Source organism: Melozone crissalis, unplaced genomic scaffold (assembly GCF_028551555.1).
Source record: "Melozone crissalis strain CALT ecotype California unplaced genomic scaffold, PUWL_Pcris_2 ptg000042l_1, whole genome shotgun sequence".
Lineage (NCBI taxonomy): Eukaryota > Metazoa > Chordata > Aves > Passeriformes > Passerellidae > Melozone > Melozone crissalis.
This window is the reverse complement of record NW_026535820.1, coordinates 28,829,403-28,841,112: the sequence shown is the minus strand read 5'-3', so window position 1 is coordinate 28,841,112 and position 11,710 is coordinate 28,829,403.

The window sequence follows — 11,710 nt, the reverse complement described above, 5'->3', positions numbered from 1 at the left end:
CCTCACACGGCTTGCCCTCAAGGCCCTTCACCATCTTCATTGCCCTCCTTTGGACACTCTCTAAAGGCTTAATGTTGTTTTTATATTGTGGCACCCAAAACTGCCCCCAGCACTTGAGGTGAGGCTGCCCCAGAGCAGAGCAGAGCAGGACAGTCCCCTCCCTTGCCTAGCTATCCCTGATGTCTCCAAGACACCCCTGGCCCTTATGGCTGCCAGGGCACTGCTCAGGTACAACTTGCCATCAACCAGGACCTCCAGATCCCCTTTTGTGGCGCTGCTTTCCAGCATCTCATTCCCTGGCCTGTATGTACAACCAGGATGAAATTACATAGCAGGGAGCTCAAGAGAAACAGGAAAAAAGTGAGAAACAGTGGGGCATGCTAGATGGTCTGTGAGATGCCGTGGGGGAGAGGTGCATCACTTGGGAATTTGGCTGGTGGAGCTGTGTGGGGTAAGGTAAGTGCTGGGGTCTTGCATGAGGCAGGTCCGGCTGCAGGCCGTGCTGAGCCGGAGATTCACAGGCTGATGCCAGCCTTGGTTTGTCCCCAGGAATTTATCTGGAGCTGGGGCTGCCCTGGTGCCCCCCAGATACCTGGCCCCTGACTGGGAATGGGATGGGATGGGATGGGATGGGATGGGATGGGATGGGCCCTGGCTGCCAGGCTCCCATGGGGAGCTCCTGCCACTCTTGGCAGCCCAGACTCTGAGGAGCCCCTGACACCTGGCACTGTTCTGTGTTGGTGGGAGAGCAGATGGCAAAATGTACCCGAAATGGGCAAATGGAACTTAGAAACTGGAGTAAAGTTTCTATTTACACTTATGTTAGGAAAAATCTTGCCTGGGAGCAACAGGGGGAAAAATATTAAAAAATTAGCCAAAGGAAAGAGAAACTGCTTCTAAAAAGCAGTTTGTTTCATTTATGAAGGGTATTAAGTGGTATGATAGAGGATGATTTCTGGTGACCTATTTTATTCTCATGTTCCTACATGGAAGTAATCTTTGGTGCTTTTTTCCCACATCCTTAAAAAATTCACAAACCGAAATAGGAATCAAGGACACGAGCTGACAAAAGAAAGGCATTAAAGAAACATTTGTTTTGTGGCAAATATTGTGCACTGTATTATCACAGCTTTCTGCAAGCCTGTATTGATCTGAATCCACAAAGGATTATGTGAAGAACAAACACAAAAACCACATAGTAACTTACCTGAGGGAAAACAACAACTTTTTCTTGAAAGATAACAGTCCCAATTATCAGCTTTGAGAGCCTTGTAAATTGTCTCTATGGAAACATAGTTTTGTTTTACAAGGCTGTTAATTTGGAGGTGAAAATAAGGTATGCATACATAAAAACCCTTTGGGAATAGAGGAGAAAGGAGGGGTGGGAAAACACACATTTATCAGAAGTGATTTAGGGACAGGGGATGACAAAGCAAAGTATAAAGAAAATGTAAGGATGCTCAGCATTCTCTGGTCCTGACAGAGATAACTAAACATCTAAGCTGCTCTATTTTTTTTTTTAATATGTTGTCCTTGAAATAGTTTTGTTCTAAAGAAATAATTTGTAGGTACTTGAGCCATTGCTTTTAATCACAGGGATGTAGCATGTATGAGTCAGCTGAAGCAGTAGCAGCAGAGTAAGTGAGGAGCCTGAAACATAAGCACTGGTCTGGGAGAGGACAACTGTGAATCAGCTTTTTGGATGGATTGGACTGAGAGCCACGGGGCTTTGGGAGGCCAGCAGAAATGCCATTAATAGTGTGGCTGTCCTTTCTGAAAAATTCCATGCAAAATGATGAAAGGGGACAAAAAGTTTCTATGGACACTACAGTATACGTGCGAAACTCACTCTCATTACTTTTGAAATTAATTTCAAGTGGCGGTCATGTCCCTGTTTGCAGGTGTATGCCATCTAAACATTTCACATTGCTCAATTTTTTTTGTCTTTTCTTTTACATGAGATAAAGTCACAACATCTACTTTAGTGCACTTCTGAGCATCATCGAAAGCTGAAATTAGTTGTCTTCAGCCTCTTTATTGTATCTTGCTATTTCCTGCTCTTGCCTGTCTTCCCCTTTCCCCTTTATTTTATACATTTCTGTGTAGGTGATTCACAAGCCAAACTTTCTAACCATTGGTTGCTATATAAACCATACAACCATACAATCATAAACTGCTAGACTGAAAGGAAAGATTGTAAATATGAATGTACAGAACAGTGTAGTTTTCTTGGATTTCTTTGCTTTCCTGCAAACAATAATTTTTGAGCTAGTGACAGCAAATTTAAAGAAGGATGTTTAAGGGAGTCCTCACTGGTTGCTTTAATCCCTTCTAAACTGTGTCCTATTTACATCACAGTCATGTGCATGTGTCTATGTGGACATTTTGACTCCATTAACATTGCTTGCCTTAAGTAAACCACTTCTGCTGGGTTTGATTTTGTTGACTAAAGGTGAACAGAGCTGCTTATCCCTGGAAATTGCATTGCCACCAGCGTTCCAGCAACATTAGCTTTACCTATTACCCCTGGCTTTTCAAAACCAGGTGGCCTCAAAGCCCAAACTCATTTAGAGCATTATCACTAAACCAAAACAAATCAAAGTATCATTTACTATCCGGTCAGTACTTTGGCTTCAGAGGTAACCTTGCCCTGGCCTCCAAAAAAGGCAGGGCTGCTCATGTGAGGGGCTGTAATTGTAGAGTGCTGAACATTTGGGTGTGTTCATGCCCTTCCTAATCTACATATGCATGTGTGCCATGCAGTAATTAATGAGCCTGATCCTCACAAGCTTCTTCCTACCAAATAATTTTTAATAGGTGATTAATCAAAATACAGGGCAGATTACATTTACCCTAGACTCAACCATGTAGAAAATGTTGATGTTTACGTGGGAGAGCCCAGTGTGGGGTGTCTATGTACTCAAGTCCCTGGTCAGAACCCAGTTAGAATCTCCATGGCACGTCACTGGACTCTGCACTCAGCTTTTGCTGTTGTGAAACATGCACACAGAGGAATACTGCAACTGACACAAGAACTGAATCAAAATCTAGAATCCTGGTCCTGTGATCCTTCTTCCTGTCTATGCATGGAGCACTAGTGTGAAATGAAACCTGTGTGGCTGAGTAGCCCAAGCAATAATACATGCTAATGGACACTCCTTCCCTCTGCTTCTTCCCTTCCTCAACCATTTACTTACTGCTCCTTTTGTCATCTTCTGTGTCCCCTTACTATGCTGAACCTGACAAGTGAAGGACTTCTATTCCCTGTGGCTCCATCCAGGCCAGCTCAGGACAGAGACATCTGCACTGTCTTGCATGAGCCCCCACAGTGCTGTGCCACTGTGGAGCAGACAGACACAGAGAAGGGCTGTGTGCTGCTGTGCTAGGTTGTCTCTCTGGCTTGGTTACCACAAGCATGAGGAGCTTATTTGCCCTGCAGTGGTGGGTTGGATGCTCAGGAGGCCCAGCATGCTCACTGAACTTCTCCTTCCTCACCAATCCCTACAAACCTCTTCCTGTCCCCAGGCTCCCAGCTCAGTGGTTGACACATCAAACTTTTCTGCATCTCTGGTAGCCCCTGTATCAATAAGGTTGTAACTTTTCTCATAAAAATCAGCTTGCTGCAACTATAGTTCCTCCAGTATCTTAACAAAGTACCAAAACATTCTGGATTACTCAGCCTTCAGCAGTCACTAATTGCTTAACTAAGTCAGTTCAGGACACCATAGATCCTGAAATCTTGCATCCTAGGCACTAGATTTATCTGCAAACCATGACAGCATGAAGTAGAATACAAGGGTGCACTGCTGGATTTGCTCCTTTTTTTCTGGCTTTATATAAGATGTTTTTGCCCTTCCCCAGAAGTGCCATTTTGTTGAGTCTGTACACTGTATTGCAACCTGTGTTTTCCATGTCCTTTTCTCAGCATGCCCCAGTGACACATTGGCAATGTCACTGTCAGAAACATCAAAATTGACCCGTCTAGAGGGCTGGAGAGATTCCCTCAGAATTAGAGAGAGTGGCAGAGAGCTAACCAAAAAACCCCCAGCCTTCTCCCCATTTAAATTCAATGTACAAATTGCTCAGATATCAATGTGCTTTTGGCAGTATTCTCCCCTAACATTGTCCAGGAACAGGCAGTCTATTACAGGGATCTTGTGCTCAGAGAGGGCAGGTACTGTTCCCACTTCTGATTTTGAGGCACTGATTAAAGAATGATGTGAGAGGCTGTTAGTAAATTGCTCTTTTCCAGCAGAGGACTGGCTTGCAAACTGCAGAGCCAACATATCTTGGAAAATTATTGAATGGGCATGCCAAAGAATTCTTGTTTGCTGAAGTGTTAGTCTGATGAAGTGAAGGGAGATGACCCATCCTCTGATCAGCATCGAACTCCGATTTATTGATCCACCAGGCACATTTTATAACAGTGTTAATTAAGCTTATACATATTGCAAAACCCGAGCTCATCATAGGCTACAGATTAAACACTAACCCCTCCTTTTGTTTTCAATACCTGTGGTTTGTTATTGAAACCAAGATTTGTGTTCTCACCCTGATATGAATGGTTCTCAAAACCTCCATGTCTGTTACTTTTACTTTCCCAAAACAGTCAAGGACAAGATATTTACTTGTTATAAAAAACAACCTGAGAACTTCTGCTGTTTACATAAATGTGCCTGAGGACCTCGTAGTTTACAGAAACAGGCTTTGAGAATTTGCTCCTCACAGCTGCCTTTTACTTTTCCATCAGCTGTATATGATTATGGCATGTCTGAACAAAACTCTATAAGCCATTTCTGAGCAAAATTCTCCAACATTAGTCCAGCAGTGCCAGTGCTTCAAAAGGAGTGAAAACCACACCTACATCCCTTTGTTCATCATCTATTCCTCTGCCTGAGGGACTAAAGCAAGCACTCTGTGCTTCTGCCTGCTTGTGCTGCTACTCTGCATTGATATAACAAGTCAATGGCTCAAATGGGAATGGTGAGATGTGTGTCGTGTAGCAGGCACGTGTAAAGGACAGGCAGGCAAGGAGTCAATACCCAGCTAGATGTGCTCTGACTGCCAATGAGAACCACAGCCCTTGGGCACTGCTTCAGCCCTGCACTTTTCTTTGGAATGACCAAAAAGCCCAAATGAAAAAACATTCACCCTTTTTCTGCTTAATCTCAACTATCCTGTGTTTCATCCCAGTGTTTCATCCCAATTCCATGCCCAGTTTATCCATGCTGAAAGTGCATGGAATGTTCCAAATACGTGAATAAATGTCATTTTCAATTTCTCCTTGAATATATTTTGGAGTGCTGGGAGACTTTATTTCAGTCTTTTGTAAGTTGTTGATTTTTCAGTGTGAAAGAGAAATATTAAAGAGGTTTGGCCAGCAATGCATGCTCTCCTCAATAAAATGGAGCCTAAGTGCTTCCCCAGCTGGAATTTTACTCCAGAGATGCAGCTCTGCAGGGATGCTTTTGGTATCTCTTGTGTCTTGAGGTTTCACTGTGGTTCCATTCCCCCTCCTTTGGTGGATCTCCTCTCTTCCAGGACTCAGGATCACTTCCAGAACATTGCAATCCCTGTTTTTCATTTTGGGAAACTTGCTATGAGTTCTTTTGCTAAGAACATGTGTGTGTGTGCATGTGCACAGCATGGACTGGAAGCACAGTTTTGTTCTATGCAGGAAACAGGGAGTTGCAAAACCAGCAAATATGAAATGTTGTCCAATAATGGCATCTCTGCATATTCCTCCTTTTATGTTCCTTTGTATAAATCAAAAGCAAAGCCACTGATTCTGGACCAGAATTAAGGACTTTTTTTGTTTGTTTTTCAAGAAGAAGAATGCGGTTGCTAGAGGTGGGAGAGAGGGACTCCTTCTAAAACACACAAAATCATCTGAGGACAGAGGTGACTGACAGAGGATGTTGGTGGTAGGCAAGGGCTATGAAGAACTGAAAAGGTAAATCATTGAAGAATAAGGAGAAAAATTTAAGTAGGGAAGAAAATGGGATTGTTCTGAAGAAAAGAGACAGAAAACAGAAGATTGTGCCTGTGGAAGAAGCTGCAGACATCTGCTTCTGAGGCTTCTCAGTCACCAACTATTCTGCTCAAAGCTGGAGGCAGCACCATGGCTCTCCTTGGTTGTTATATTATATTATATTATATTATATTATATTATATTATATTATATTATATTGGCTTTGATGCCTGGGTAGCAGTGAGGCCCCAGAAACAGGCCTGGCCTCCAGAGCCACTCAGGTTCTTGGAAGATGCTTGCATGTAACAAGAGGAACATTGTACAGCAGTGGCACTGCTGCTGCTGCTCAGCTGGGCAGGATCCAACACTCAGATTTCTTGCTTGGGACTAGCACAGGGGATTCACTTGCACTAAGAGATGCTTAATCTTGATAGAGTTATGAGCTGTTTGTTTGTTGTAAGCAATACAGAAATTGAATAGTCTACTCTTTCCTAAACAAATGTCATACAACATTGGATGCATGCAAACTAACAATATATTGCCTAAAGAAAAGCTAATTACTTGGAAAGTCTGATAGAAAATTGGATTTCACTAATGGATCATTTTACAGTTTGCTCCGTGCCCAGCTATTCATCATTTGCAAAGAAAATGCAGTGAACAGCTTCAAGGAAATAACTGAAAGTAATTAAGTTTTACAAAACTGGTCCTGAAAATCATCCAAGAACTTCCTAAGCCATCATTTTTTTCTACTTCAGATTTGGATTTTTAGAAGAGAAGTCAAAAAATGGACATACTCACATGTAAATGCATCATGATCTACCACTGTATGTGATGGCTCCCTTTCATTTGATTTTTAAACATACAGTACTACAGTACACAGACCTTAAGCCAAACCAACAAAGCCAAAGAGTCAGGAAAAAATGCTATAAATTAAGATTTGCTTATGTGAATGGAGAAAAGCAGCACAGATTCTCCCTGGAAAGTCTGTTTCCAGTTTACAAAACATTTCACATGCAGTATCATAAGTATCCACTTGGTGGTTACTTGTGCCAACAAAGGAGATGCTTTTTTCCATCTCCAAGAATCAGTTTTCTTTCCATTTCTCTTCTACAGCTACAGACAGCATGCAGACCTCTGGCTGCATTTTACAATTTACAGCATAACAAGACGTGAACGTGTGGACTTTGGGTATCCTAGGTCACTCTTGCCAGTAGAAACTAATTTAAAATCAGTCTGGGGCAAATTCCTAATATAAACTCATTTCAGAGTCTGCAGCCATAGAACTGGATTGATTTAATCTGTATAACAACATGATATCCCTTCTGGTAGTGTCAGCTGTCAAAATGTCCTTTTAATGCACTGAAATAATAAGTCTGGTCATTTGACTAGAAAAGATGACATTTAAATTTTTCTCCTATGAGCTGCCACACATCTAAATGATCACAGCCCCATGAACGCCATCTGTTTATTATGTGTAATATTCTGCCCCTTTAAATTACTTTAAACCTTTCATGTAAATAACAGCCCAATGCCAGACAGAATTAGCTTATTAGATGGTGGGGTGTTTCTTTCTACACAACCCTAGCACAACTTCTAAGTATTTCTGGAATTGTTTCAGACACTCATAAAGAGAGGCTACAAAGAGCCAGATTCACTATTGGCATAGTGAGATCACTTGGCCTGAACTTGATGCAAAGGCTGGGAAACAATCTCAGCATTTTCCTTTCTTTGTTCACCCTTTCACACACTGGACAGACACACAACATACCACACAGCAGCAAATTCCACTGGAGAGCATCCTCTTAGGCTTGGAAAATTGCTCTCAAGCCACTGACTCCAATCCCAAGCAAAGAAAATTCCACTTATAATTGCCCTTGCAAACTGACTAAGCTTCATCTTACAGCTTATTTTCCTTTTGGTGACTGGCAACATAAACAGGCAAAGAATGTAGCAGAGAAGCAATAGGCAGTATTGTATCAGGCACTATTTGGGATATGTGGACAAAAATTCCAGAATATTTTATGCCTCTTAACTTTTCCATCTCGTTTGAAGAATTACAAGTAAACTGCACCCCGCTACAGTGATTGCCAAGGTATCTTACTGGCTTCTTCAGGTGATACTGCTTCCAAATGAGAGGGAAAATTTGGCATGAGGTTAATAAAGAGATTAATTAGGATATATGAGAAGAGAAGGATAATTAAACTCTGCTATGTGCAATCTATATAGTGGTAAAAGGGAAAAAGAAAGCTAGCATCTTTGTTGCTTTCCTGGGCAACTCTACCTAAGAAATATTTCAAAACTTAAAAAGCAAACAGGAGAAAATATATTCTTTTATTCTATTTATACATGGGAAAGCTTTTTCTGTCTAAACACCTGCCCTTGTTTAAATCAGTGAATTGTACCAGGCTTTTCCTTTGCCCACAGAGCTGTACTCTGTATTTTATACTGTGCCATTTTTCTGCCTCTGGTTCACAATGTGACCCAATAAACTCACTGCTCACTGGTGCCATAAAACTTCTGTGAGGAGTTTGCAACATACTCTTTTTGATTAATGATATAAATGATAAAATACATTTGGATTCCTCTGGTAGACTCAGTACTCTGCAGGGGAATTTCACTGCCTAAAGGGCATGTTCAAACCTATGTCTAACCTTGCAAGGTTTCTCAGCAGCAACTTTGCCAAAGGAAATCAGAAAGAAATATTTGTATGTTAAAATATATTTTCAAAGTTGATTTGAACAGCCCTTAAAAGTTTCTTGACCTCTCAGAAGGAAAATAGGAGACTTACATGCCTTGTGAAAGATTAGCAACATGTACCCCATTCCATAGATAACCAATGACAGAAGGTGATAAAATCAATCAAAGAGAACAATAAGTCCTAATGAACCAGTTTTACATTTCATTAACTCGAGTGCCAAGGTAGTTCTTAAGGACTGATTTAGTTTCTTTCTTCATGAAGAATTCAGTAATTAGGAAAATAAGGTCTAACAGCATAATACAACTTAAGCCTGCAATGCAGTTTGTGTCTGAAGGTGGTGAGAAACAGGAGGGCTCAGCAGTTCCTTGGGCTGAGCCCTCCTCATGGCCCTGGTCTGAGGAGCTGCTGAGCCCCTGCAGAGGCACACAGCATGCAGGGATGCCATGCCAGGCTCCTACCTGGCTGTGCCAGGGCATCTCCTGGATACTAAAGCCTCTGGTTATTCCACATCTGAACTGTCACAGTGATGTGCAATTCTGCGATGTGCCCAACACAGCGACAAAGAGGAGGCCAACTTGATGCTGACATCATGCTCTAAGCACTAATTCAAAGATTAATTGGGTAGGAACTAATTTAGTTAGTCCTGGATTATTTTTACTGCCCCTGATGTTTCTTGCCTTAATTCAACTTCTCCTAATTAATTTCCATCAAGTTTAATTCTCAGTCAAAATGAGAATAGGAATATAGCTTCCTTTGGGAACACAGGAATGCAATGTGAAGCAGGCACAGTTTAATATATATGGAAAGCAAGGGTTCTCTGATGCAGAGGATTTTTTAAAAGAAAGATTGCTATAGCACATAGGGACACACACAAACACACATCTATATCTATATCTATATCTATATCTATATCTATATCTATATCTACATCTACATCTACATCTATATCTATATCTATAATTCTGTTAGTCTTAACCTTGAAGCTTAGGGAAATCTGAAATTAGACTTGAATTTTGCAGTTAGCAATAGGTTGTTATTAAAGGCTAAAACACATGATCCTAAACCATCTAGGCTTTTATGTTTTACTAAATCCAAGCTTTCTGGGTCAATTCTTGACCTATTCTGAAGCTCTCTATGTTCATGTATACCAGAAGGTATGTGTACACACACACATACATATTTACCAGGCTTGTCCAGCTTTTCCGATCCACTAAAGTCTGTGAGATATTAAAAAATTCAGAGCCTGAAGAACTAGATACAGCCCCTTCCCCCATCTGAATGCTGTACTGAAATTTTTTGGGAAGACAGGGCTTTATTCCCTGCAAATGTTTCCTGTGGGATTTACCATAAAATGAAACTGGTAAACTATGCAGTACAAGTGTCACACAACTTGCATTTGCTTCATTAAGCTCCATTCATCTTGTACTTTTATTTTTTATTAAAACTATTAAAGCAATATTAAAACTACATTAAAACCTATTATTATTTTCTTTGTTTATTTCTTCATATTTCATCATTTCAAAGCATCAGATACCTGCATGTTAAAGTTACAATTGCTCTTACTACATGTAGCAGCTGTTTCCAAACCAAAGAAGAGGATGTGATCTCCTTACAGACCTTGAAATCCAGTGAATTTTAGCTGGTATCTTGGGATGAAATGAAAAGTGCAGCCAGACACCCTCCTGATGCTGCCTGCTGGGCTACCTATCCCCATCCAGCTGCTGAGGGAGCAGTGGCAGCATATGGCTGAGGTGGAAACAGGGACAGGACTGCTTCTTTCAGCAACCATTTCCCTTAAGATCACCTTATCTGCAACATCTCATTGCCCCTTTAAGGTGCAGACATTTGATACAGCTCTGCCTCCCAGAGTGCCCAGCCCCGCAGTGTGCATCCCTGCACCAGCCTGGAGGCGCCCTCAGGGCTTGCTGACCTCTCTGAACATAATCTCAGCAAGAAACTGCTTTACACTTCTCTGCCCTCTTAGCAAGTTGAGAAAGGTCCCTGGGAAGCAAAGAATATCTTTCACTGGGGAAAGGGACTGGACTGGGCAGGCAAGGCAAAGAGGGAAACAGGGAGATGGTGGCAGCGGAGGAGGAGGAGGAGAAGGGTGAAGGAACATCCTTTTTTTTTTTTCAGTGGCAATTAGAGAAGGTCAGCTGTGACACCTAACCTGGTCTGAAATCTCCATATTCTGTTCCTGGTCTAAAGTCAGGTGTTAGATTTGTTTTCAGAGCTATTGTTGAAACACCAATGACACGCATACAGAATTTCAGAGACATTTATTAAAATCGCATAATATCCTTTGGGGATTGCTGACACACAGAGAAGTCAAGATCCACACTTTAAAATACATATGGGTTTGGTGGTGTCTAAACTATTACCCAGACAGCTTAGGACCAAGCAGTAGGGACGTATGCTTGACTTTCCCCCACCACCTGCATCCCTCTTCCACGTGGGATGTGTCTTGGGATTGTTCCAGACATCAGTATGGCAGAGCTGCAATTTTATCTCCTAGGTGGCAGCAGTCGCGGATGAAGGTTGGCTGTGTTCAAGCTTAGCTGGTACTCCTACAGAGGAATGGCCAAGCAAAACTCCTCCTTGTCCACTTATTGTCCTAGAAATTTCTGAAGAACACCCCAAGCTGGTCAGAGACAGCTTCTGGAAGCATTTCCTATCAGCCTGAGAAACAGGATTAAAATCTTTTAGTTCCTAGCCGCCTCCTTAGTCTTTGCTGCTTGCCACATTCCCAAGAAACAGACTGTATCACCAGTGCCTCAAAAGTAAGCTTCTCAGTAAAAGGATCAGGGGAAAGAAAAAAGAAAATTTGAAAAGGCAGCCTCAGCAGGTGAAGAAATGAGATGGTGGAGAAATCAAGCAAAACACTCTGACAGAGGATGTGGCTAATGATAATGATTCTGCTTCTGAGACTTTGGAGATGAAAGTAATTTTGCTCTTCTTGCATCTCCCTCCCCACTGACAGTCTCTAGGAAGGAAAGCTGGAATATGTCCAGCAATATTTTTATCTTTCTTTTCCTTTTCTG